This window comes from Chelonia mydas, chromosome 2, assembly GCF_015237465.2.
Source record: "Chelonia mydas isolate rCheMyd1 chromosome 2, rCheMyd1.pri.v2, whole genome shotgun sequence".
Taxonomy (NCBI): Eukaryota; Metazoa; Chordata; order Testudines; family Cheloniidae; genus Chelonia; species Chelonia mydas.
In genome coordinates, this window is record NC_057850.1 from 19,426,088 (window position 1) to 19,452,141 (window position 26,054).

The 26,054-nt window shown below is 44.5% G+C and overlaps 1 long non-coding RNA gene across 2 annotated transcripts in view; it reads right to left on the reverse strand.

The window, feature by feature from the left end:
• Positions 1-26,054, reverse strand: part of LOC114018506 — a 241,240-nt gene that overhangs the window by 116,241 nt on the left and 98,945 nt on the right. Inside the window, exon 4 of one of the 2 annotated variants that reach the window (XR_006288351.1) lies at positions 20,915-20,992. The exons of the other annotated variant lie outside the window; for it this stretch is intronic. This is a non-coding gene — a long non-coding RNA (uncharacterized LOC114018506). The remainder of the gene's footprint in view (positions 1-20,914; positions 20,993-26,054) is intronic. 2 annotated transcript variants of the gene reach the window in all.

Consider the following 26,054-nt stretch of genomic DNA (forward strand, 5'->3'; position numbering starts at 1 on the left):
CCATACGGAGCTACATACGGTGTAACTTACAAAAGCCACACTACCCTATACTAGTCAGCAGAACACGGAACATTTAACCGATAAACATGGATGGTGGTTGGCTGTTCCGGAAAAGAGCGGAGAAATGGAGGCTGTGTGTGGTAGATGGAAGGTAACTGAGATTGAAGAAAGAAAAGGAGTACTTGTGGCACCTTAGAGACTAACCAATTTATTTGAGCATAAGCTCACGAAAGCTTATGCTCAAATAAATTGGTTAGTCTCTAAGGTGCCACAAGTACTCCTTTTCTTTTTGCGAATACAGACTAACACAGCTGTTAATCTGAAACCTGAGATTGAAGAGAGGAACCAAGAGTGGGAGTGTAGCTGGAAAAGCTGATTTACGTAGCCCTTTATTTCCTTGCTTTTCGGGGTTTGTGTTGATGGGATAGGACATCTAGCAACCTTAGCTCTGAAGCTGAAGCCTTTTAGTGCAGGACACACACACACACCGGACAGAAGTCTATGGCCTGTGATATGCGACAGATCAGAACACATGATCTAATGGTCCCTTGGGGCCACCAGAACCATGAATCTCTATATGAATGTGTGTATTCAGTGTGTGTGTATGTACACACATATCTGCAGGTTTGTATGTTTACAAACACAAAACCAGAACTCTGCTTAATAACGGGATGCATATATGAAATAGCAGGCACTTCAAAGAACTTTTATCATTACACACTGCATGCTTGTGTGTGTATAAAAGAAAATTAGAAGGACAAAACTGCTTGTCTATAAAACAATTGAAATAAAAATCAAACCCACTCAGCAAGGAGAATCCTACAGGGATCTCTGCAGAAACATTCTCTGTAACAAAACCAACAACTTCAATCGCAACCCAAACCTAACAAACATCAATGAAACAACACAGGATTCAGGGCAACATGGAAGCGTGGTCATAAAACAGCAGCAGGGTGGGCGAGTACATCATTTGTAGTCCACGTGCTAGATTTATCTGTTTTGCAAGGGACATGTGTATGCGTAAACCACAGTTAAAAATCAACTTCATTTAGCACACAGGCAATGGTTGGTATGTGTAGCTGTAAAATTAGGCTACAGCAGAATCAAGGGAGCACGTGAGGAATTCAAGCTCATCTAGTCTCAATCCCTCATTCCACTTGACCTAGCACCATTTGCATTTCAGCTACATTCTCCCACTCCTTTTGGGTATGGCTGGGAACACTTGTTTTCATCCTCCTTCATTTACCCTTCCCATAGTCCTCAGTTCGTCCAAATCTTCCTTCCAGACAATACAGAGCTGTCTGGTAGGTCTATCCAAACCTAGGGCTCACATACACACCCCTCCGCACCCACCCACCTTAGTGCGGACACAGGTATACTCATGTAAAACTGTTTCTACATCAGTTTCACTTGCACTGATATAAACAATTTTAAGCCAGTCGGGGAGGGACAGACAGGGTGGGAGTGGGGGGAATTGCACAGTTTTAACTTAATTGGCTTTAAAAAAAGGTTCCTAAGCAATGATATCGCCAGGTGTCAGGTAGTTAGGTTCCACTCAGACTTACAATGCTGCCCAACCCTTGGGATCTGTGTCCCAGTTTTCATAGCAATCCCAGTCCTTTGTCAACAGAGGACCCAGATTCCGGTCCACCTCCTTTTTTATTTGTTTAGTAAACACTAGGCATATAACACTTGAAAACTCATGACTATTTGCAACTAGTTTTGCCTTCTGGGTAACTCCTTTTCAGCTCCACATGAAATCATCTGATTTGAAAGAGGTAGCTTTTTATATCAGACTCAACCCGATGAAGTGGGCTGTAGCTCACGAAAGCTTATGCTCAAATAAATTGGTTAGTCTCTAAGGTGCCACTAGTACTCCTTTTCTTTTTTCTCAGAAGTTACAGACTGATCAATTTACAAGATGCAAATTACTATGGGAGGTAAATTCATTAAACGGCAGAAAAGAGCATTCAGACAGCTTGTTTTATGCCTCATAGGTAGATTACATACTTATTCTCTGCCTTCAGGGTGACTCCCATTTGAAAGGGCAACTGCTCAGCTGTTGGAAACAAATGAAAAACCTCCTGTCCCACCCATCACAACCCACATGCCACTTCCAATTTTTAAACAATCCAGCCTTCCGAATTTCTACTCAGCCATTCACTTGACGAAAGCAATTCATTTATATAATCATAATTATACTTAACATAGATAAGTAGATCTTGTACCTGGGCTAGTAAATTGCTTTGGTGATTATGCAAATCTGTTACAAAACCAGTGATAGACTGCAGCACAGAGGTAAAAATATTGCAGAGAGAGGGTCTGGAGACAAAAGCAGGATACTTGATTCTCCTGATCGAAATAATGTCAAAATAGAGCTGGAAATATTAAATACAAATTTTCATTTCAGAATCTCAGAGTGCCTTATGAACATTAATCAGCCCTTGCAACATGTTTGTGAGCAACTGACTATATGTTGGATGTGTAACACACTCTTCTTGCACACCAGAAAAATAAAAGCATAGAGGGGATAACGGACTTGGCCTGAAGTCAGAGAGATCTAGTTGGAGAAATGAAAATAGAAGGTGGGAATCCCATCTCCTAATCCCTGGTTCCAGTCCCCAGTCCCCACTCTATTATGCATCCCCACATGTACATGCCTCAGAACCTAAAGGAGGAGGTAGGAAGAAAAAAGCATGGAGAGGAAACCCAGCTGCAGTTATGGACAAGCACCATCTCAAAGAACAAGCCGGGTTGATCGTGGCCAGATAATAATACCTGGCTCTTATCGGTTTCTTTTCACCGGCAGACCTCAAATATGTCTCCTCATTGAGTACCACTGACTTAAGAGGAAGGATGATCTGATGCTTAAGGCACTGACTGGATAGAACCTGGGGGATATCGTTTTCATTATATAGCTCTCATAAAATGCATTTCATCAGTAGAGCAAAAAGCACTTTACAAGGGAGGTCTGTACCATTATCTCCATTTTATAGATGGGAAAACTGAGGCAGAGAGGGAACGTGACTTGAAGGTCACCCAGTAGGCCAGTGCCAGAGATGAGAACAGACCCAGATCTCATGATTCCCACTGCAGTGTACTATCCACTAAGTGACACTGCCTCCCAGGTGGGTTTAATCACAGCTCAGCCAGCAAGTCACATAACCTTTCTGTACTTCAGTATTCCTATCTGCAAAAGAAGGATAATTATTCTCTTACTCCCCAGGCTGTGGTGAGGACACTGCAATGCCCAATCCAAAGAAAAGCCAACAAATAGCATATCTTTTTTCTTTTTTTTTTTTGGGGGGGGGGGGGGGGAGAAAACACATTCATCCCTCTCCTCTGCCCCCCTGAAACTAAACAAGGGTGACAAGCAAGTGGCAACATTTGTCGACGATCACACATGCCAACGGGCACATTCACAAAACCAAGTGACAACCACAAAGGCGGATCCATCATCATCAAACCCTTGACCCACAAAGAACTAAGGGTCACATCCCCAATGGCTCCCAAGCCAGTGCCAGAAACTGAAATATTCTGAGTGAGTTTCTATCGTGTGCCCCTGCTATTTTGCTATTAGACAGCAGCAGGTGCACAGACTTTTGGTTCCGTAATTCTCAAATTTTACAACAAAAAAAAATCCCCTTTCGGGAGCTTTGCACTAGCTCTTCAGAGACCTAGTTCTCACCTGCCACTACTCTAGTACAGACACTGCAGCAAAAAAGACTTGGAGGATGGAGTCAGGCCTTTTCTCCTAGAAACTCAACACGGACCTTAACGTCACAACTTTAAGATCCAAATATTCAGCTTTTTGTAAAACCAAAGTGAAATCTAAAACGTTTCCGGGATAACATTTAAATTGCTATGAAAATATTACTAATTTTTATTCATTGCTGTATTCAGGAGGCACACTCTCTCTCCATCTCACATTCCTATAGGGCAAGGGCAAGACTATAGGTTTAGTACACTTGCCTTTCTAGCCCAGGTACTGGACTTCTCACTTTAAATCAGCAAAGGGAGGGACTGGGACTTTTTATTTGGATTGCTGTGATTTTTCTGTTATTAATTTGCTCTGCAGTTAGGGTCTAGAGATCCCAAACATGAATTAGGACCTTCCTGGGCCAGGCACTGTACACACACTAAGATGGTCCCTGCCCCAAAGAGAGCTTATAATACTAGTAAGGCATATTATCAATTCCCCTGTGGGACAAGTGCGAAGGGATCTGAATGAGAAAGTGAAGTGGTTTGATGGACCACAAACTGGGGGGAACTCCCTGCCCAGGCATGGCATCTAGGAAGGCACAGAGACCCTGGTGGGTGAAGCCAATCCAGGGCACTGAGATGCAGGACTGTAGGAGATTCACAAAAGGAAGCTTTCCGAGTAGCAGCCATGTTAGTCTGTATTCGCAAAAAGAAAAGGAGTACTTGTGGCACCTTAGAGACTAACCAATTTATGTGAGCATAAGCTTTTGTGAGCTACAGCTCACTTCATCGGATGCATTCAGTGGAAAATACAGTGAGGAGATTTATATACACACAGATCATGAAAAAATGGGTAGTTATCATGCACACTGTAAGGAGAGTGATCACTTAAGATGAGCTATTACCAGCAGGAGGGGGGGGGGGGGGAGGGGAGGGAGGGAGAAAACCCTTTGTAGTGATAATCAAGGTGGGCCATTTCCAGCAGTTGACAAGAACGTGGGGGGGGGGGGGGGGGAAGGGGGGAATAAACAAGGGGAAATAGTTTTACTTTGTGTAATGACTCAACCACTCCCAGTCTCTATTCAAGCCTAAGTTAATTGTATCCAATCTGCAAATTAATTCCAATTCAGCAGTCTCTCGTTGGAGTCTGTTTTTGAAGTTTTTTTGTTGAAGAATAGCCACTTTTAGGTCAGAAATCGAGTGACCAGAGAGACTGAAGTGTTCTCCCACTGGTTTTGGGGCTGGCTGGGACATGGAGTGAAGTGCAGGCGTGGTTGTCTGGCTCACTGCCCCCAAAATGGACCCAGCTGAGGGGTCCTGTTCTCTGCACCTGCAAGCTCTGTTTTAGACTATGTTCCTGTCGTCTAATAAACCTCTGTTTCACTGGCTGGCTGAGAGTCACATCTGACTGCGGAGTTGGGGTGCAGGACCCTCTGGCTTCCCCAGGAGCCTGCATGGGCGGACTCGCTGGGGGAAGCGCACGGAGGGGCAGAGGATGCTAAATGCTCCGAGGTCAGACCCAGGAAGGTGGAAGCTGTGTGAGCTTTGTGTCCTGAAGACAGGCTGCTCACGGAAGGAGACTTCCCCAGAGTCCTGACTGGCTTCATGGGGAGCAGTTCCAGAGCATCACCCAGGGACTCCGTGATCTGCAGAGCATTAAACCACGCCTCCCAGCTGCAGTTTCCATAGCAGGGATGCCCCCCATCATTCAGACGGCTCCAGGACGCGTGAAATGCATATGGTTAAAAGGGTAAACACTGGCCATCTGTGTTCAAACAATGACTTATCAAGTAAAAAGGATCCATCCAAATCAGCACAGGCATGCATGCACAGTGGATTTATACCTCTGAGCTAGCAGTGTGGAAGCTCATCATGCGTCCCATTTGCCAGCATAACCCATGTCGGGTTTGAGTTTCCTTCCTTCCCACATTTCACAATTAACAGGGAAACCCCATATTGTTCCAGTAGGGTTTAAACGGAGCTGTTGATAAATCAAACCTGCAACATAAAAAAAAAACCCACATACTTATTTCCATGACTCTTCAGAATAGCACTGCCATGTAAAGTAATTATAGAAAGTGATTTCTCCAGGCCCCAGGCGGTGCCATTCCAATCCCAGTTAGCCAGCTCAGAGCAAAGAGGCAGTCAGTGGAAATCCCCCAGCTAAATTAATTTAATTGCACAGATGGCATTATCCGTCATGGGGGAAGGGGGGGGCGCCACAGAGGGAGGAAACACCCCTGCTAGATTCTAGAAAACGGAGCCATCTGTTCACAGACTAAGACAGTTCACTGTCTCCCTGAGTCCTTCTCATTGCTATGACCTCCCAGTGACAAAAGCACTTAATAATCCAACAACAGGGGAGCAAAATGAATCACACAGCTGACGAGATACCCCTGAGATGTTTACAGTTTGCTGCACAGGAACCCATCAAACATTCCTGTAGCTGAACAGGCCTTTATAAGCAGAGCATGCGTAACAAGCAATTATGCATGACAAATGCAAGGACTGCATGCAGCATGCTAAAATAATGAGACCCAGTTCTGCCTTCCGCTACACCTGTGCTAGCCCCATTGAAGTCAACAGAGTTGCACAGGCATATACAAAGCAGGACTGGCCCCCCTCTATAAAGCCCTGTAAAAACAGAGACAGTTAATGAAGATCAAAGATCCACTTTTTTTTAAACCAGGAAATAGCATCTGGGTAGGTAAAGTCTGTGGTACAGGACGGCTGCAATACTGAGAGTGCAAACCAGCATCTGCAGCACAGCTGCCTCTCAGAATGGCCTGGTGCAACTTGTCGAGTCTGAAGAAACTGACCCAGTTTCCCAGTAAAAGCACAGCGAGGACAGTGGCATTTCCTGGTGGAGAACTCAAGCCACAACTTCTATTCCGCTGTCAAGGAAAACATGACACCTCTGTGCAGGGTTGCCAACTCATGTGTTTATCAGGATACTTGGTGATTATTTTTTTAAAGCCCCAACTCCTGGAAGCAAGTGATTATGCAGGAATCTCACTGAGAGTCATTTATTAAGTTTCTGTCCCTCTTGATTGTGGAGAAAAGCTCGTAGACATGAACCCTTGAGTCTTTCACACCAAAAAGTTCCCATATTTATTATTTTTTAATCTCGCAATTTTTTAGTCAGTCTCGTGATTTTTGGAGGATGACTCATGCGTAAACTTTGTGACACTTGACAAGGAAGCCAACTTGCCAAAAGCGTGAAGGACTCCTTTAATTCATATATAAATGTACCTGTATCTAGAAGTGAGCGAGTACACTCAGCTGTTCTTGAGATGGCTATTCTTTGTGTCCGTCACTATACCATCGGTCACTATGTCGACATAACTAACATCATTCCAGGTTTGTGGTGTTCTCATACACCGACAGAGAAACCCACTGCCACAGTACACCACAGAGCTATGCCTGCATAGCTATGCCAGTCTAGTGTCTGTAGTGCAGAAATACCCGTATTGATACTCATTTCTTCAGGTTTGTTTGAGATTAAAATGCTTAATGACAGTTCATCATGCTGCTTATTTTGCAGAGCAGCAAAGTCTAGAAAGAAGCTAATACACTGAGTAGAGCCAGCTGGAAAACAGGATTTCTCCCTTCCTCCATCTCCTCTCCTCCCCTACCCCTTGGGAAACTTAAAAGTCAACATTTTAGTCAAAAACCCAAAAATCAAAGTTTTCTGTTTGATGAAGTCAGACTCTTCTACGAAAAACCAACACTTTACAGAGGAAGTTTCATCTAGTCTGAACCCCAATTTTGTGTTTAAAAAAGTGCAGATGGAACATGGATCAGCCGTAAGAGTCCCTGCTCAGCTGGAGTAGAAACATTTAGCTACCAATCCAGTGCAATGACTGTTATCACCTCAAGCTCTCCTGGTTGCTCAGGGTCTCTGGCTTCCATTTCATCCTCTTCACCAGCCTCCACCCTTCTATTGAGTCCCAGCAGCCAGCCAGGAGCTCCTTCTTGCTCCCCCAGTGCCTATCAGCAACTGCTTTGTCAATGGTTCTGCAGTTGTTTCAGCGAGCCAGGAACACCATCATTGCTCCTCCAGCTCTATGCAGCAACTGACTCCTGCTCTGTCATCCTGCAGCTCCTTTTATATGACCTACTGGGCCCTGACTGGCTACTTCCCGTGCAGCCTCTCTAGGCCATTTGGAGGACTTCTCTGTTGTTCCTTTCTGGGACAGGGTGTGGTAGGACCCTAAAGCCTCTGGCAGGGGGCATCTTGGCCTGGTACAACCCTATCACCGGCTGCTTCTAGTCCCAGGATTTCCCCTCACCACAAAGGTGTGCAGGACTCAAGGTGCAGGTTACAAAAATATACTAAACTCCTAAGTTTAGTCTCGCACCCCAGCGCTGAGAGGCACTCCCAGCAGGCGGCAGCCCTGGACTAGCAGTCAGAGCAGAGCTTGCGGTGTGTGACTGACTTCACCTAGGGAGCTGGAGGGCTAACTCCACCTGGCTGGGGTAGGGAGGGATTTTCCAAACTAAGCTCTACAAAACTGGGAGTCACCTTGGAGAAGGAAAGGGCCACGCAGAGGGATCATGTTTTCTGGTCCGCAGAGGCCAGTTCTCTGGGGGACCCTGCATGCAGGCCTGGGACTCAATAGCATTCCCCCACCCCCACCCCAGCTCGTCCTGCCCTTTCCTTGGCTGGCTCCAGGCTGCTCCAAAATATGGCTTCTCCCCTCTCCTGGGCTCCTAGGGGAGGGCATCTCACTCCCTATTGGTCAAGCTAGCTCTTCTTCATGTCAATCATGTGACTCCACCCCCTCCAATGAGCAGGCGCACCTGCAATCCCCCCCCGCCCATGCCAACAGGGCTCCTGGCATTCTACATAGTGTCCCTTCTCTCCCTCCGGGTTGCCCAGCAGACTCTGAGTTTGCGCAGGGACAGTGTGTCTCAACCTTAGCTACCCACACAAAGGGCCCCAGGGACCAAGGGAAGCTCCTTGGGGGTTACACAGGTGTTTGTGATTATTGTTACTACTGCTATCCAGGTGCTTGCCCTGGGTTTCAGAAATCCTACGTACCTGCAGCTCCCACTGCAATCAATGGGGATTTGGAAAAATCAGGACATTTGTGCCTCAATATGGAATCAAGTGCTTAACTTTAGGAACCTAAGTTTGAAAATTTTGTCCTTAAGTATTACATGCTGCTTAGCTCATTCATCTCACTCAGAACAATTTGAGAAATTGTCAATGACAATTTCATAGTGCAGGCCCAAATGGGCTAGTCAAAAAAGGGAATCCCTAACATCTGGCATGGTTTGAATGGACTGGTAGCAACACCTAACACTTGGTATGTTGCCCTGCATTGTGACAGTCATTAAAAAAGCAGACAGACGACCAATCTTCCTCTCTTAAAATCAAAGGATTAAAATGAAGCTGTTATGTTGCAGTCAATGCTGAAGATGAGCAGAGAGGAACGGAAGGTTTAGTGCACCCTTTCTGGACCTGATTTTCAAACACCTGCCCCTATGGCCATGTAATGTGTTATGGTGCTGCCCAGGCACCACAAATAATGTATTAAATACAAATGATGCCAAGTCTGATAACATGAACGCGAGCCAGAAATCCTCAATGGCGTACACACCAACGTGTTCAAAAGAGTTTCTGAGGAAACATGGAGTGAGGCCATATAGCCAACTGCAGTGCACTAGCAGATGAACTGGTATTGCTCTCAGGAGCATTTCCCACCAGACAACTCAATTCAACTCACTCCTCACCCATGCCAGCTTATTTTCAGCCAAGTGGGTATCAAAGCCTCTGATTAAAGTACTGAAGGCGCTGACATATAAGGAACGTTTAGACGAATTACAGTTGTATAACTTGGCTAAGCAATGACAAGGGGAGACTTGTAGGCATCTGAATGAAGGGCACAGCCCTGAATTAACAAACAGCAACATTGCTGAGAATGAGCTCTACTAATATCTCCCAAGAGAAATGGTGCAAGCCTCTTCATTTTATTTTATATTTTGAGTCATTCAAAACTAGCTGCTAGGACATGTACTCTCTGGGATAATCCCACGTTGCCCGGAAGGGAATATGGACTGGACTATTCCATCTCTAGCTAATATGGTTCTATGATACAACAGGCAAACAGGTGAGAGACTCATGCAAGCTGATGACAACTGTTTAAAGCATTTGCTTATACTTGCTTCAAGTAATGATAGTTTTTTTTTCCCCCCCGTGTGCAACAGAAACCAACCCTCAATTTTAGGGAGACAGTTTTCACCATTCCCTGGAATAACCAAGCCACTGCTGAACCCAATGGTCAGTCAGGCTCTAGCAGTCACTGGCATTCATCGGTTTCCCCTGCCTTCATCCCCATTCTCCTTCAGAACACCTCATCCAGTATGCCTTTGCTAAGCAAGAGAAGATGGCAACCAGGCCATCCCAGCATCAACTGAAACAAGTGGGTCTGTGGAGTTTCTCTGAGTGGTCTAATGGCTTCCCCAGTACCAGCATAGACTCTGGACACCATTTAGCACCAACACTAAACAGCTACTGCAGAAGCAGCAGCAAGACCTGGCATAGCGGCTATTGAGCAAGGGATAAACAGGCCATCCCAGTTCTCTTAATGGGATCTGCTCTGCAAGAAGCAGCTGGGCCCTGAGAAAAGCAGCCAGTCAGAACCTGACAGCCACGAAGGTGAGCACCAACTGCTCCTCAGACAGTGGGACCAGTCTCTGTTGCTGTAACTTAGGGCTTGTCTACATTACCCACTGGATCGACGGGCAGCGATCGATCCAGCGGGGGTCGATTTATCGCGTCTTGTCGAACGCTCTCCCATCGACTCTGGTACTTCACCGGAGCGAGAGGCGCAGGCGGAGTCAACAGGGGAGCGTCAGCTGTCGACTTACCACAGTGAAGACACTACAGTAAGTGGATCTAAGTACGTAGACTTCAGCTACATTATTCACGTAGCTGAAGTTGCGTAACTTAAATCGATGCCCCACAGTGTAGACCAGGCCTTAACTAAAGGCAATGGAGTTATGCCAGCAACAATCTGACCCAATGGCATAGAGGGAGGTAAGTAAGTTCACCAAACCTCCATCTTGGAAAATAAATATCTGGATCTGCTGAGAAAAGATGACGGAGCCTGTTGGGGGGGAAGTAGTGCATGAAACTTGAAGGTTTTGCAATGAATTAGGCAAGCTCTGCAAGGTTAGGGGTAAACCAAAACCTCTAAGCAAGCTTAATGAAATAACTAAACCCAATGGTTTAGGTTTGCCAAAAAGCCCAAAACTCATCACAAACTAAAATTAGTGGATTTTGCACACCTATACATGCAACACGTCTGCATCCTAAAATATCCTGTAACAGGCCTTGCAGACTTCTCTTGAGCATCTCCTTACAGAATGAACAGGGAAGCACTTTTTAAGGAGAACAATGAAGTTATGGCAGTTGGGCATTATTTACTGAATATAAGAGTAATCTTATGTCAGTGATGTATCATGTGTCTGAAATTAAATCAAGACAACCACAATAACTGGATGGTTCCAATGATATTGTCCACTACCACTTGATAGCCCAGCTAGTATATTCCTGTGGAAAACTGGGTACTTTCTAAGAATGGAATTTGAGCAGCCATGTCATTTCACTAAGGTACGTGCAATGGTGAATTCTTCACGGTTTTGGATGTGAACTTGATATCTTTGAATATGTTGCTTGTAAGTAAAAGGTAAATCCACAAAACTATTAAGACCAGCTTCTATCTCATATTTACTATTATATCAACAACAGACAACCTGGGCGCCAGACCAGAGTCCTTTTATTGATAAAAGTTTAAATAAAATAAACTTTCTGCCTGGTAAACCATGAGACAGCTGATGTCAATTGTCCCAGAGGGGAAGACTTTACACAAACCCATAAGGAGTTTGGATTCTTGAGTTGGGCACCTAACCACCCTTGAGTGCCTTTCAGAATCTACCCCAGACTCACCAGACCTGCCATTAAATGGTCTTGTGAGTATTCAAGTGATTGAAACATTTATTTCCCTTCTTAATTATGGAGAAAGTGGAATTTACTGTTCAGTCTGTTAAACAGTGAGGGGTTCCTATGGTGCAGTTAGTTCATAGGATTGTGCACTCTCTGTAAACCCTGCAGATTAGATGGCACAGGAGACTGGCAAAGGGAGAGTAAAGCCTTCTACTTCCACATCGTCGGTTCATGTCCAAAAGACATCAATCGTCACAGGAAATTATCCAGTGGGTACTGATTAGCCTGGTGTAGGTTAGTAGCTTTGGTGCAGTTCCCACTGTTTTCATCACCACAACTGACAGTCCCTCTTCATAAAAGAAGCCAAGGATTAAATGGTCTCAAAGACTGAATTCCCATCTGAGCAGCTGGTCCTGCTAGGGTTAAATCTGAAGCATGCCTTTAGGAGGGTCTGAACCTTCACTGTCCATGTTGCACCTGTCCTAAGGAGAGGACTTCAGTTCTGGTCAATGTGTGCCTTTCTGAGGTATCTAGGTTTTAGTATGTGCCCCCTGCCTTAGTATCAGAACAGGTTATGTACATGTACTCAGGGCACGATACAGCAGATCACTTCAGCAAGTGTAACTCTCAGCTTATATAGGGTCCTGCTGAAGTCAATGGGACTCATGTTACCCGCTAATGGCATTAGAGGAGTTTTAAGAACAGCTCAGACGAACATCTGTCAGAGATGGTCTACATATACTTTGTCCTGCCTCAGCACAGGGAGCTGGACTAGATAACTTCCCAAGATTTTCCCTACCACCTGTGTGCAATCCACTCCGCCCCCCCCCCCCCCCCCCCCCCACCACCACCACCACCACCCACCCACCCCCAGTTCACTGCCTCTCTTCCCTTCCTCAGCTGGCTAACGGAATCTAAATTTGACATCTGGAACTCTCACAGTAAGGTAACAAGGTTTCCATCTATTAGCACCAGGTTTCCTCCAGTAGCTCTTCACGCCACAGACAACTGAAACAGCCCCAGTAGCAAATCAAGGGGGAACTATTTTACCAGCTATAGTTCATATATACAGTATAGTTTATGGATAATATGCAAGTCAGACATTGTGACTCGCTTCTGACTTGCAACGACAATGATGTCAATAGCATGGCCAGCAACAGAACCCTACCTCACTGCACAACTCCCTACCTGTGTTATGATGATTCCATACCTCCATTTCTTTTGGGGTTGAAAGTAGAGCTAGGAGGGGGAAGGTAATGCATTTTTGCAGAGGATTTTGATATTTCAAGATGCGATTTAGTTCCAGTTTGGATCAAAGCCCAAACCTTTAGAAATTCACCACCACGGAGCCATAGTGCCAGGGCAGTCGAACTGGCAGAATGACCCCACAGCTATGGACTCTAGAAGCCCAAGCTCCCCAGGACGGCTGCTGAGCATCTGGGTGAGTGGGCAGGCAGGAAAGTACGCAGGTTTCCAAAACAAATCTGTCACAGTTCTGTAAGAACTCTGGCAAAACTGAACAGTCTCCAGGAAACGGAGTGGTAACTGGTTAAAAGATAGGAAACAAAGGAGAGGTATAAATGGTCAGTTTTCAAAATGGAGAGAGGTAAACAGTGGTGTCCCCCACGGGTCTGTAGTGAGACCAGTCCTAGTCAACATATTCATAAATGATCTGGAAAAAGGGGTAAACAGTGAGGTGGCAAAATTTGCAGACGATACAGAATTACTAAAGATAGTTAAGACCCAGGCAGACTGCAAAGAGCTACAAAAAGATCTCACAAAACTGGGTCACTGAGCAACAAAATGGCAGATGAAATTGAATGTTGATAAATGCAAAGTAATGAGCATTGGAAAGCATAATCCCAACTATACATATAAAATGATGGGATCTAAATTAGCTGTTACAGCTCAAGAAAGATCTTGGAGTCATTGTGGATAGTTTTCTGAAAACATCCACTCAATGTGCAGCGGCAGTCAAAAAAAGCAAACAGAATGCTGGGAATAATTAAGGAAGAGACAGATAATAGGATAGAAAATATCATGTTACCTCTATATAAATCAATGGTATGCCCACATCTTGAATACTGTGTGCAGATGTGGTTGCCCCATCTCAAAAAAGATATACTGGAATTGGAAAAAGTTCAGAAAAGGGCAACAAAAATTATTAGGGGTATGGAACAGCTTCCGTATGAGGAGAGATTAATAAGACTGGGACTTTTCAGCTTGGAAAAGAAACGGCTAAGGGGAGATATGATTGAGGTCTATAAAATCATGACTAGTGTAGAGAAAGTAGATAAGGAAGTGTTGTTTACTACTTCTCTTAACACAAGAACTAGGGGCCACCAAATGAAATTAATGGGCAGCAGGTTTAAAACAAATAAAAGGAAGTATTTCTTCATACAACGCACAGTCAACCTGTGGAACTTCTTGCCAGAGAATGTTGTGAAGGCCAAGACCATAACAGGGTTAAAAAAGAACTAGATAAGTTCATGGAGGATAGGTCCATCAATGGCTATTAGCTAGGATGGGCAGGAATGGTGTCCCTAGCCTCTGTTTGCCAGAAGCTGGAAATGAGGGACAGGGGATGGATCACGTGATGATTATCTGTTCTGTTCATTCCCTCTCGGGCATCTGGCACTGGCCACTGTCGGAAGACAGGATACTGGGCTAGATGAACCTTTGGTCTGACCTAGTAGGGCCATTCTTATGTTCTTATGAAACATTTCAATTGTGCTGAAACAGCAAATTCTGTTAAAACCACCATGAAATGTAGGGCTGGAAGGGACCTTGAGAAGCCAACAAGAAGTCCAACCCTCATTGCTGTGGCAGAACCAAGTAAATCCAGACCATCCCTGACAAGTCCAACTGGTTTTTAAAAGCTTCCAATGATGGGGACTCCACGACCTCCTTTGGAAGCCTATTCCAGAGCTTTACTACCCTTATAGTTCGAAAGTTTTTCCTAATATCTAACCTAAATCTCCCTAGCTGCAGATTAAGCCCAATATTTCTTGTCCTACTTTCAGCAGACATGAAGACCAGTTGATCACGGTCCTCTTTATACCAGCCCTTAATATTTTGGAAGTTTGTTATCGGGTCACTCCTCAGTCTTCTTTTCTCAAGACTAAACATGCTCAGTTTTTTCAACCTTTCCCTCACAGATCAGGTTTTCTAAACCTTTTATCATCTTCATTGCTCTCCTCTAGATTCTTTCCAAATTTTGGTGCCCAGAGGTGGACACCGTATACCAGCAGGGACCTCACCAATGCCGAGCAGAGCGGGACAACTGCCTCCTGCGTCTTACACACAACACTCCGGTTAATACACCCCAGAATCACATTATCCTTCCCTTTTTTGCAGCTGCATCACACTGACGACTCGTATTCAGAATTCAAACTACACGTACGCCCAACACCCTCCCTGCCCCTCCGTCCAGCAGCCGGAGCCCAAACCCTGAGTGCCCCTCCCACCGGGCCCTGGAGTTTTTAATAGCGCTGGGGGGGGCGGGGGGAGGGGGCTCAAAAAAAAAAAAAAAAGGTTGAGAACCGCTGGTTTAGGTGAAATTACTATAAGGTGCGTGCACACCTGGTTGAAAGACCATGCTCAGTGCTTCAGTACCTTCTTACGCAGGGAAGCATCAAAACACCCTAAGGAAATGCCTTCCGTTCCTTACGAGAGGCTGAGATACAGAGGCGACTACCGGCATGTTTTGCTCAGGTTTCAAACGTAACAATAACTGTCTTGCACTAAAGCTCCCCCGCTCCCCGGCCGGCCAGCATCTCAAATCAGTCACCACTTCTAGTCAATCACGGGTTTGCAGGCAGCAGTTTTCCAGAACAATTTCCAAATGCCCATTAAAAGCTCACCACTGGGATCCCTGTTCTCTTGCAGTACAAGAATTGATATTCTATTTTTGCCTGCAGTCCAAAAATATGCCAGGGAGGAACGCATCCTTTCTGGATGGCTGCCTGCAATACAGTGGCAAGGGGTGCTGTAAAAACAGGCACGTCCTCCCGTTTAACAATGCTAAAGAAACAGCAGAAACCCAAGAAGCACCCCCCGCCCTCCCAGCAGCGACAGCACTGCAAGCCCCTCTGACCCCCAAATATGACCCAACCCCAGCAATGACAATGGTACTGGTCCACCTGCAGCACAGAAGTCACTAGCTTGCAAGACAACCAGTGCCCAGCAATGAAGACGGCCAGTAAATGATCTAAGGAGGCAATGTGGTTCAGTAGATAAAGCATGGGACTGACAAGATAGATATAAAAAGATCTTCTACACTTTCCACAGTATGCATCCGATGAAGTGAGCTGTAGCTCACGAAAGCTTATGCTCAAATAAATTGGTTAGTCTCTAAGGTGCCACAAGTACTCCTTTTCTTTTTGCAAATACAGACTAACACGGCTGTTACTCTGAAGACAGGTGAAGTAATACTTTATTGGACCAAAGGTTGTTGGAGGGAGAGACAAGCTTCTGAGCTACAGACCTCTTCCTCAGACCTCTCTCACCAACCAAAGTTGGTCCAATAAAATATTACTTCACCCGTATTGTCAGTCCCATGGCTCCAACACTGCATAAAGCCCTGGACTGGCAGCTGGGGGGGGCTGGGTTGTATTCCCAGCTCCGACACTAACCTGCTGAGCTATAAAGGCGTTTACCCTCCTTTGCAAAGCTCTTCGATATAGAGGAGGAGGGCTGCATAAGTGTGGAGTATTACGATTAGCACTGAAAGAGTTACTGGATTCATGCAGTGACTACTTCTTCAACAATGTGGTGAGGGAGAAGAATGTGAGTGACGCAGCAGCAGCATCCTGGCGGGAAAAAGGGCTAAAATCTCTGGAATAGATTCAGGATGACAGCATTTTTACTGTAAGTGTTTAGTAACTCTAGAATTTGCACAGCCCTCCTGATTCCACTTGGGGCCATGACACAGAAATTACACACACAGACACACACACAGGAAAAAAAGAAAAATCAGAACCGTGCACCCAAGGGAAAAAAAAATTATAATGAATTCACTTGTGTTTCCCATTGAAGAGACTGATCACTATTTATTTAACAATTTAAAAGTGTTATTTTAGCCTTCCAGGTTTGTGTGTGTTCAGAGGCTGTTCTGGGATGCCAGCCAAAGTCAATTAAGCAACTTGGGGATGGGGAAAGAGGCGAGCGGGCAACAATTCACAATGAAGGGATCACATGCAGTCTCGACAGCCAAAAATAAAGGCTAATCTGCAGCTCCAACGGGCGCAGCTGATGGGAGTCAAGTGGAAGATATTGAACAGAGGGGCTCTCTAATATAGGGATAGCTAGGCGGTTTTGATGGTTATTTAGAAATCACGGCAGACTACAAGCACTGTCGTAGGCTTCTTAGACATTTATGGCAAAGACTCTTTGCTCCTCTCTGTGTCGTTACCCTGCTCTCCTCAGTGAGCATCGGCAGTGCACCATTTCTCTCAGAAAACAAATAAGCAGGTGGAAAACACGAAGTGGCGATAGCTGTAAATGTATAAGCTCTGTCACCACAATCACCATCTGTCCGATTCTGGGTGACGTCCTATGACTCATCCGTATTTGCCTCCGATGTTCTTGTGAACCTTCCAAATTGATGTTAGGCAGCAATGCCGGTAAATCAACATACCCACCCACCCCTACCTCTGCTGGATTGTTTTCTGTAGCTTGGTTACAGTGACACATCCTGTTGGGGGCGTTCCTTCTCCCTGAAATCAGAGAGGCAGGTGAGATCACATCACTTGGCAAATTTTCCACCAATTCCAGAGTTTGCCTCTCTTTTCCCAGGCAAATCATTTCATATGAGAAAGCTAATTTGACTGTATCCCAGCTACTTTCCTTGTTTGCAGATTATACTCCCTCAATAATCTCAGTAAAACACTGCATGCATTTCTGCAACCAGGTCACAGAACAGAAATAAACAGCTCCGGGGAAAAACAGAACATACGCAAACACAAAATCCTTTTGTACAAGAGCGATGCCTCTGAGGGAGATAACTGTGAGGTTCTGTACAGCAACAGCCCAAAACCCAGGAATGAAGAAACTCACATAGGACAACTGGACTAAATGCAGGAAAAAGGGGTGTCTGATTAGGCAAAGGTACCATTTAGAAAAATTGTTCCCTAACTATTCCTATTTCACTGCACTTACAGTGTGTGTGGTAAGTATACACTGCATTTTTCAGATGTGTAAACTGAACTACAAAAAGAGGGTAAGAGTCACACGGTGAGTCAGTAAAGCACCATGATTAAAAGCCAAGAACCCTGAATAGCTCCCAGTCCACTGTGCTAAGAAAGAAACTATAGTGCCTTTTATGGGGGACTGTATCTTGAACACTGGGCCAGCCCTTTGTCCAATAACTCCTGGAAAAACTCCCTTCCTGGAGGTGAGATGGGGTGACCATTCACCCAAAGAAAACAATGATCCTGCTGCATACATCCCATTCTCTACCCTCTTCCCCCCCACGCTTAAAATTTCTGATTGACAGGAAGCTGACGAGCAGATATTGCCAGAAGCCACCTCCGTAGCGGGAAGCAAACAGGAAGGGATCCAAACCTAAGTTGAAAACATCCATGTGGTTGGCATTCACATTTTCAATGGTAAGCAGAGGATGAATGCACCAGAGTCTGCACCAGTGAAAGTGAGTTACAGAAATGCGGGATTTTAAAAGCGACTTTAGACAAGTTGCCATTTGCAAGATACTTGCCCTAGGTAAACTCTGCAACAGCTTAAAATGATACACATGCTGTGGCAACTGCAAAACTAAGTGGAATGCTCAGAGAGCATATCAATGCCCACCCTGCTCTTCCAGCTCATCACTATCTTTCAGCGGTGCTGGGGGTTTAAGATGTGGGAACTAAAGCAAAAAGTTGCACCTGTGCGCTATGAGATATGAGCTCTTCTCTCTGTGATGTTAACGGAGATATTAATCATGTTCTACCCCCAAACTATCAGTTTGCATCAGACATATCTTACAAATATTCTACTGTTACGACCCCTTCTTCTCTTGGGAAGGTATCCATTGTGCAAGCTCCCAGGTGCTGTGGTGCAGACTTTTGTACTAACCAGAATCAAATAGTTCAATTTGCAGGTTTTGTGAAATTCAATTATAAAGGGACAGTAAAGTTAAAAAAAAAAAAATTGTTTTAAATCCTCACCTGATTTACTACCAAAGGATACTTACCACCAATCATGTTGCAGATTGCTAAAACTAAGAACAGTAATGTTTTGATCTGCCAGGCATCGGTTTATATTGTTTGTTCACATGGTGAACTTTTCTCAGCTTGGACAGTGAGCGACTGGTCAGCTTCACTTTCTGATTCTCGCACATTAGCAAGGTGCTCTAATCTGTTACCACAATATTCCCTCTTCCCCCAACATTAAATACAAATCCCTTCTTATACTAGCAACATTTTCCACTAGCTGGTTCATAACTGTGGCAGTATATAAGCCACAGTACAAAACAGACTGGTTCTGATGAGAAATATTTTTTCATGCATATAAAGAGACACTTCTTACTAGTTGCTTAAGAAGGGCCTGATCCCCACTCCCCTGAAGTCAACAGGAGTTTCTCCATTGTCTCTGGATTTGGGCCTCAGAAAAGAAGTCTGAGCCAAGTCTACAACAGAAGTCTCCATTGCTGCAAAAGAACTGCAAGCTCAAGGCCGTGGGTACCTGTTGCACTTAACCCAGGTACCAATTTGGTCACAGAAGTTATTACCCAGCACCGATGTTCAGGATTACCAAACTTGCTGTTCATCTGCAGAGACAGCTGGTAGCAGAGCGTTAAAGGATCTTCCCCTCAATAACATAAACAGGGGGGTGGGGGGGGGGAAGAGAAGGGGGAGAAAACCCATGCAATGAGGCTAGCCCTCCACATACCTCTCTCAGTGCAACCCAGCACAAAACTAAACTAAGGGCTTGGCTACACTTACATTTTATAGCGCTCTAACTTGCTGGCTCAGGGGTGTGAAAAATCACCTCTCCCCCCCCCGAGCGCAGCAAGTCAGAGCGCTTTAAATCGCTAGTGTAAACAGGCTCCGAGCGCGGCTCCCAGTGCTCGGAGCTAATCCCCTCGTGGAGGTGGATTACCAGGAGCACTGGGAGAGCTTTTGCCCAGCACTCCCACAACAGCGCTTTGAAGTTTCCAGTGTAGCCCTGTCCTAAATCACAGGTTGTCTTCCTTCAGCATGAAGACCTCTGGTTCACTACACAAGTCCACACAGGCTTTCATGAGGTTATCCTGGCAAGAATGGTGGGCATCCAGTAAGGGTGAGGAAAAACTCAGTTAAACACAAAGGACCTGATCCAAACCGAAATCGAGCCGCTCATAAGAGTCGTTCCATGGACTTTGGATTAAAACGAGAGAGAGAAGCGGAGACAATGGAAGACTACACAAGTCTGGGGGTAGAGCGAATTTTTAAAAAATGATTTAGGGGATGAGAAGACACAAAAGAATACAACCCAAACAGAGACACTACCACATAAAAGATAAAACCTCCTTTGATGAGGGCCACCAATGAACGAGACAACTGTGAGAGCTAAAAGAAAGTACAGAATGTGGGAAAAGCCATGTGGTGGCTACGGCCATTTGGATGACCTACAATAACTAAGTATCAGAGGGGTAGCCATGATAGGCTGTATCCACAAAAACAACGAGGAGTCCGGTGGCACCTTAAAGACTAACAAATTTATATGGGCATAAGCTTTCGTGGGTAAAAAACTCACTTTTTCAGATGCATGGAGTGAAAATTACAGATGCAGGCATTATTATATTGACACATGAAGAGACGGGAGTTACCTTACTAGTTGAGAACGGGTATTGACAGGGCCAATTCAATCAGGTTGGATGTGGTCCACTCCCAATAATTGATGAGGTGTCAATACCAAGACACCTACTCATCAATTATTGGGAGTGTACATCCAACCTGACTGAATTGGCCCTGTCAATACCGGTTCTCCACTTGTAAGGTAACTCCCGTCTCTTCATGTGTCAGTATAATAATGCCTGCATCTGTAATTTTCACTCCATGCATCTGAAGAAGTGAGTTTTTTATCCACGAAAGCTTATGCCCAAATAAATTTGTTAGTCTTTAAGGTGCCACCGGACTCCTCGTTTTTTCTACAATAACTGATGCAGCACACAAGTTTGCCAAGAAGGCGGAAACCTTCCTACCCAAAGGGATTCCTAGAATTCCTTAAAGTTTAGCTCCAACCTCCCACAGAACTTTCAAGCTCTCATGGCCTTACCATGAAATTCTATGCAGAAGGCTTCTGGAAATGTAGCATCCGTGTCCCTTTAGGATTTGCTGCAGTCTCCTAGTGGGGCTGAAAGAAGCAGGTGCTATTAGTGGCAGAACTCTACATTTGCCTGAGTCTCTTGAGTTTTCTCTTTCCATGCTGGTCTGAGCGTCAGCCTGCGCAATGATGCAGTCTTATTTAAACTTGACCGTGATGAGTCCGATCAGTTCTATGTGATGCGCACACTACTGTGCAAAGAAACACCTTGAGAAAGCAGGATATGGATGACAACAACAAATGCCACGCCTCTGAGTGAGGGATAAAGACTACCGACGATAACAGCACAAGTTGTAAATAAACCATGTTTCGAGACTATACAATCTCCTCCAAGTAGGTGGCAAGCCACTGTCTTCCCCATTCATTACACACACACACACGGAGCTTTTCAATTAGTTAGCCTAGGATATTATCTGTGCTGAGAGAATCATTTCTTTTTAAATGTCTGTTTTAATAGCCGAGCTAATTTTCACAGCTGTAATTTATTTTGCGTGTGAGTGGCATGCTGTGGAAGGTAAAGCATGTAAGAGTAGCAGGAGCCAATCATAAATCAAAGCTGACTGGATGTTTGGGAAAATAAATGGACTAAAGAGAAACAAAATATATCTGATCTTACGACGTGGCAAAGTGAATCCTACTGACTTATTCTACACTTTTAAAAGCAAAACTCTAGAGGAGACATTACCCAGGACATGCAAAGAGAGGTACTCTCTGCCCTTGCATTGATGCACACAGCTTCTACTGAAGTCAACAGTTAAGTTATCAAGAATTATGCGTTTTCATAGAAATCGGACACCAGGGTAAGTAGCCAATTTCATGTTTTCACACTGCTGGAACACTAATGATAGCCAGAACTTAACAAATATTATATTTTACTTGCCTATTTACAAACTAGCTAGCACTAGGGAGACTGCAGGGTTCTTCGAAAGAAGAGGAAGACATTACGATTCCTTTTGTCAACCGAGAGTGGGAATTTCAAAAGCACCTAAGGGAGCTTTTGAAGCACAAGACCCATTAAAATTCAGAAAAATCCCATCCCATAAGGTGTAAGTTGTGGGTCTCCATGCCCCCGCCGCACACTTAAGGAAGAAGAGTGTTTGTGGGATGGCCTCTGGAATCGCTCAATTTACCCTCTCACCTTTGCAAACACTGGGTCTCCACTCTGCCCAAAGGAAACCCCCATGATTCCACCTCCTCTTACTCCTCACACAGCTGCTCTGTTGATCACATCCAGTGATACACCCTAGGTACTCTAGAACTCAAATTCCAAGACCTCATGCCACTCCAGTACATCCACAAGCAGCTGGCAACTGGCTCGCTTACGGCCTTTTCAGCCAAAATGCACAATGAGCAATCTGGGAATTGCTTGGTATATTTCCCGGAAAAACCTGGTAAGCTTTGAGTGCTCCTACTGTTTTTTTCTGCTAGACAAAAATTTCCTCCCTTGTTTATCAAGTTTCCCCAGCCTGGAGCTCATATATGCCACAATGCTGCCTGCCTCCTGGCTCCAGGATAGTCTCTGCTACAAGCTCTGCGCACTCCCCGTACTGCGCTCGGACCTCTCAGACATTTGTGTACACACAGAGCAAGAATTCCTTGCAGTCAGTCCAATTCCCTGGCCAGCTTGTTCGGCGCTCTGCAGCATGGGTTTGTGGCTGTATTTTACTTCATTCCATTTTGAGCTTGAGGGGCAGGGTTTCAAGAGGAAATGAATGGCAATTTGTTCTCATTTGCTTAAAACAAACAAGCAATGCCACTTCTGCCTTCATTCTTTAAATCCAACCTAGATCGGCACAAGTTCGATTCAATGCTCTTCCGTCACATGTCAATAATCCTCTTTAAAATAAAGGGATTTTAAGATCAAGTGAACCCCCAGTTTGCAAGGTCCTCCGGGCAGAGAATACATCTGCATTCACTCTGTAAAGAACCATGCACACCTATAGTATTAAACAATAAAATCCTGATATACTGTAGGGGAAATTTTGTATTGGAAAAGAATGATCAAGCGAACCCAGTAGGTCTTTCTACTATAATCTTCCTCATCAGGGTACTTTTTACCTCCTATGATTTTAAAAAACAGAATATACCGTCATAACTTTGATCCTTTCTCCTTATGCTAAAGCTTTGCTTTCCCCTCCCCCTCAGGGATCCAGCTACTAGCAGCCAAAAGGCAGAACCAACTAGGCACCTTATGCTTTTGATTAAATGCTAAGTATTAGCTTGAATCATCAAGGCTTTCACAGCTAGTGGAGACTCCCACCAACCACAAAGACTTAGCCCCACCCAGCAGTTCTACCTCTGCTGGAAAGCAGCTCGTGGAGCAAACAGTTAAATGTTCAGAGAGAGATGAGGAAATGGTCTGCCTGTATCACAGCAAGACATACCCAATCTGCGGTCAGTTGAGCTACTCCCAAATTCCAGCACATTCCGTACAATTTGGTATGTTGGAAATCTAGACACTCTGAGTGACTAGATTGGACCCAGGGGGTTTGGAAATTCAGCTTCAGTCTGACGAATCAGGGCAGCAGCCAGAGGTATATCGGAATCAGGATACTCAAGGGCTGTCAGCGTTTTTGGGTAACGCCACTAAATAAACATTCTGCACTAGCTGAAATTTCCCAAGTAGATCTCCAGGGTAGCCCTTTGTAGAACACACTGCAGCCTGAAGGCACCATAGTTAAAATGTGAAACCATTAAATTCTCAGTTAAGTTAGAATCCTAACTTTATCCAAAGCCCAACAACCCTCCTAATACATAACAGAAACCAACCCTCACTCCAGCCTCTCAATACAGACAACAAGCCCCAACAGCCCACATACTACCTGGACAATCTCCCCACACCTTTCCATTGCCATATAAGCCTTACATGTACCTAGTTTTATATGTACATTACAGCACCTCTCTAAGGAAATAGCTCACAGGGAATATTCCATGGCTTATGTCCCTTTCCAGAAGGCAAATGATGCTTCTGAGAAGATCCAAACCAGAAAGAAAGACAGAAGGGAGAACCTGCACAATAATGCCCTCTCATTAGACAGGTCGACTTCTAAATTACCATTTCAAATCTAGCCCAGGTTGGTAGTAATGAAAAGTTCGCAGGATTTGAAGGTTATTAGTGCCACGAGAGAAATGAGTTGGTGATTTCCATCTAGTTCCCAGTGGACAAGAGTTCGCATCTCTACAAAGTAACCACCTGAGGACTGGCAGCATCACCTAACTTGTTGGCAATCTTCACAAAACAGGCCAATGATTGAATGGGCCATGGAAACAGACCTGACCTCCCCTGCTAGAAGTAGCCAGGATGAAGACAAAGGAGAGAGATGATGAAAGAAAGTTCGCACTTGTGAGTTGCAAAGAGAGGAGTTCAGTCTGGAGGGCCAGCAACCTACCACCTTAAAGTCAAGGTAGGAAAATTAATAGGTGAATGAATGAAAAACTGATTTGGCATCCAGTCACCTAGCAAGCAAGCAAGCAAGCAAGAGAACACACATGCATATATGCTATTTTACTTCTTTTGAACTGGATGTGAAAAACAAAGTTGTAAGAGAAAAAGATCTGCTCCCCTTTACAGAAATCTCCTGGCATTTTTCCCTACGTGGCCCAAGGAGCAAAAACCTACTTCTTTAGAAGGAAACATCAGAATACATATTGACTAAGGGATGTCTACACTGAAAACGCTACAGTGGCACCACTGAAGCAACACTCACTACAGAGACAGCAGAAGTTCTCCTATTGCTGTAATTAATCCACCTCCATAAAAGGTGGTAGCTAGTTCGATAGAAGAATTCCATCGACCTACCGCTGTCTACCCCAGGGTGAGGTTGGAACAGCTGTGTCTCTCAGGGCTCTGGATTTATCATACCCCTGAGAGACACAGCTATGCTGATTAAAGTTGCCAGTGTAGACCAGCCCTAAGATGAGAGATCCAGAGATGCAATTCTTAGGAACTTGTAAGAAGAAAGAATGCCAGCTAATGCTTATCTGAGAAAAGTTAGCACATTTGGATGGAAGAAACCCAGTAAAGCAGAGGAACCTAGCAAATCTCCATGGATCTTTTTGCAACAACTAGTTTGCTGCTAAAGGGACCAATTTTCATTAGTTCTGAATACCCAGAAATCCCAGCAAAACGGAAGTTGGAGGTACTGAGCACCTCTGAAAACAATCGGACCATTAATTCTGATCTAGGCTGCATGCTGGGTCAGCTGTAAGAGATGATAGGACACCCAAAAAAACCCCTACAACTCTTTGCTGCTTGGTTTGAAAAGGACCCCCCTTGGCCTGAAAAAAATTGATTGGTACATCACAGGATGTGATGGAGCTGGAAAACTCCTCATCTAGTTTAGGAGTACTTGTAGAGACTAACAAATTTATTTGAGCATAAGCTCAAATTTTGTGAGCTACAGCACTCTGAAACCTCTCATCTACTTTGCGCTCCACACAAGATACATTTGTGAGCAAACACATTTTGCAGCTAAGAGTGTTCTTAAGCCTCAGTATTTTACAAAGCCACGTACACAGCATGTAGAAATCAAACCCATTGTAAGGGTCATGGCCATCGTCTTTCTCAACTTTTACATCCTTCCCCATATTCTTGCCAGTCAGAGTCTACAACTAACCTCCAATGCAGCAAAACTCTTAAGCTAATGCACAGATTCCTCTGATATTTTGCTTTGCCGGGGCCTTAGTGCTGCACTCTACATTAATTTATATAGACAATCCACATCCCAAAGACTTAACAACATTTTAACGAAGTTTTTAAACCCTAAAACCAAAACATGATTGCCATTTGATGAGACTGTTGTACTTTTAAGGAGTCACAAATAATAATAATAAAAAAACCACGACTATAGGAATGTGAAGGAACTTAAAATAAAATAAAGGAAGCATGGGGAGAAAACAGAATAACATTTCCAAAGCATTTGCAAAAGGAAGTGAGTAACCACTTGTTATTAAGTGATAAATCACAGAGTTTAGGAAGTGGCATTGTCCGTAATCTATTTTTAATTAGAAAACACCCATCTTGCTGGCACTGAGGGCTGGCAGAGGCTGAACATTCCAATGAGATAGATGAAGGTTCCGATGAGATGACTTT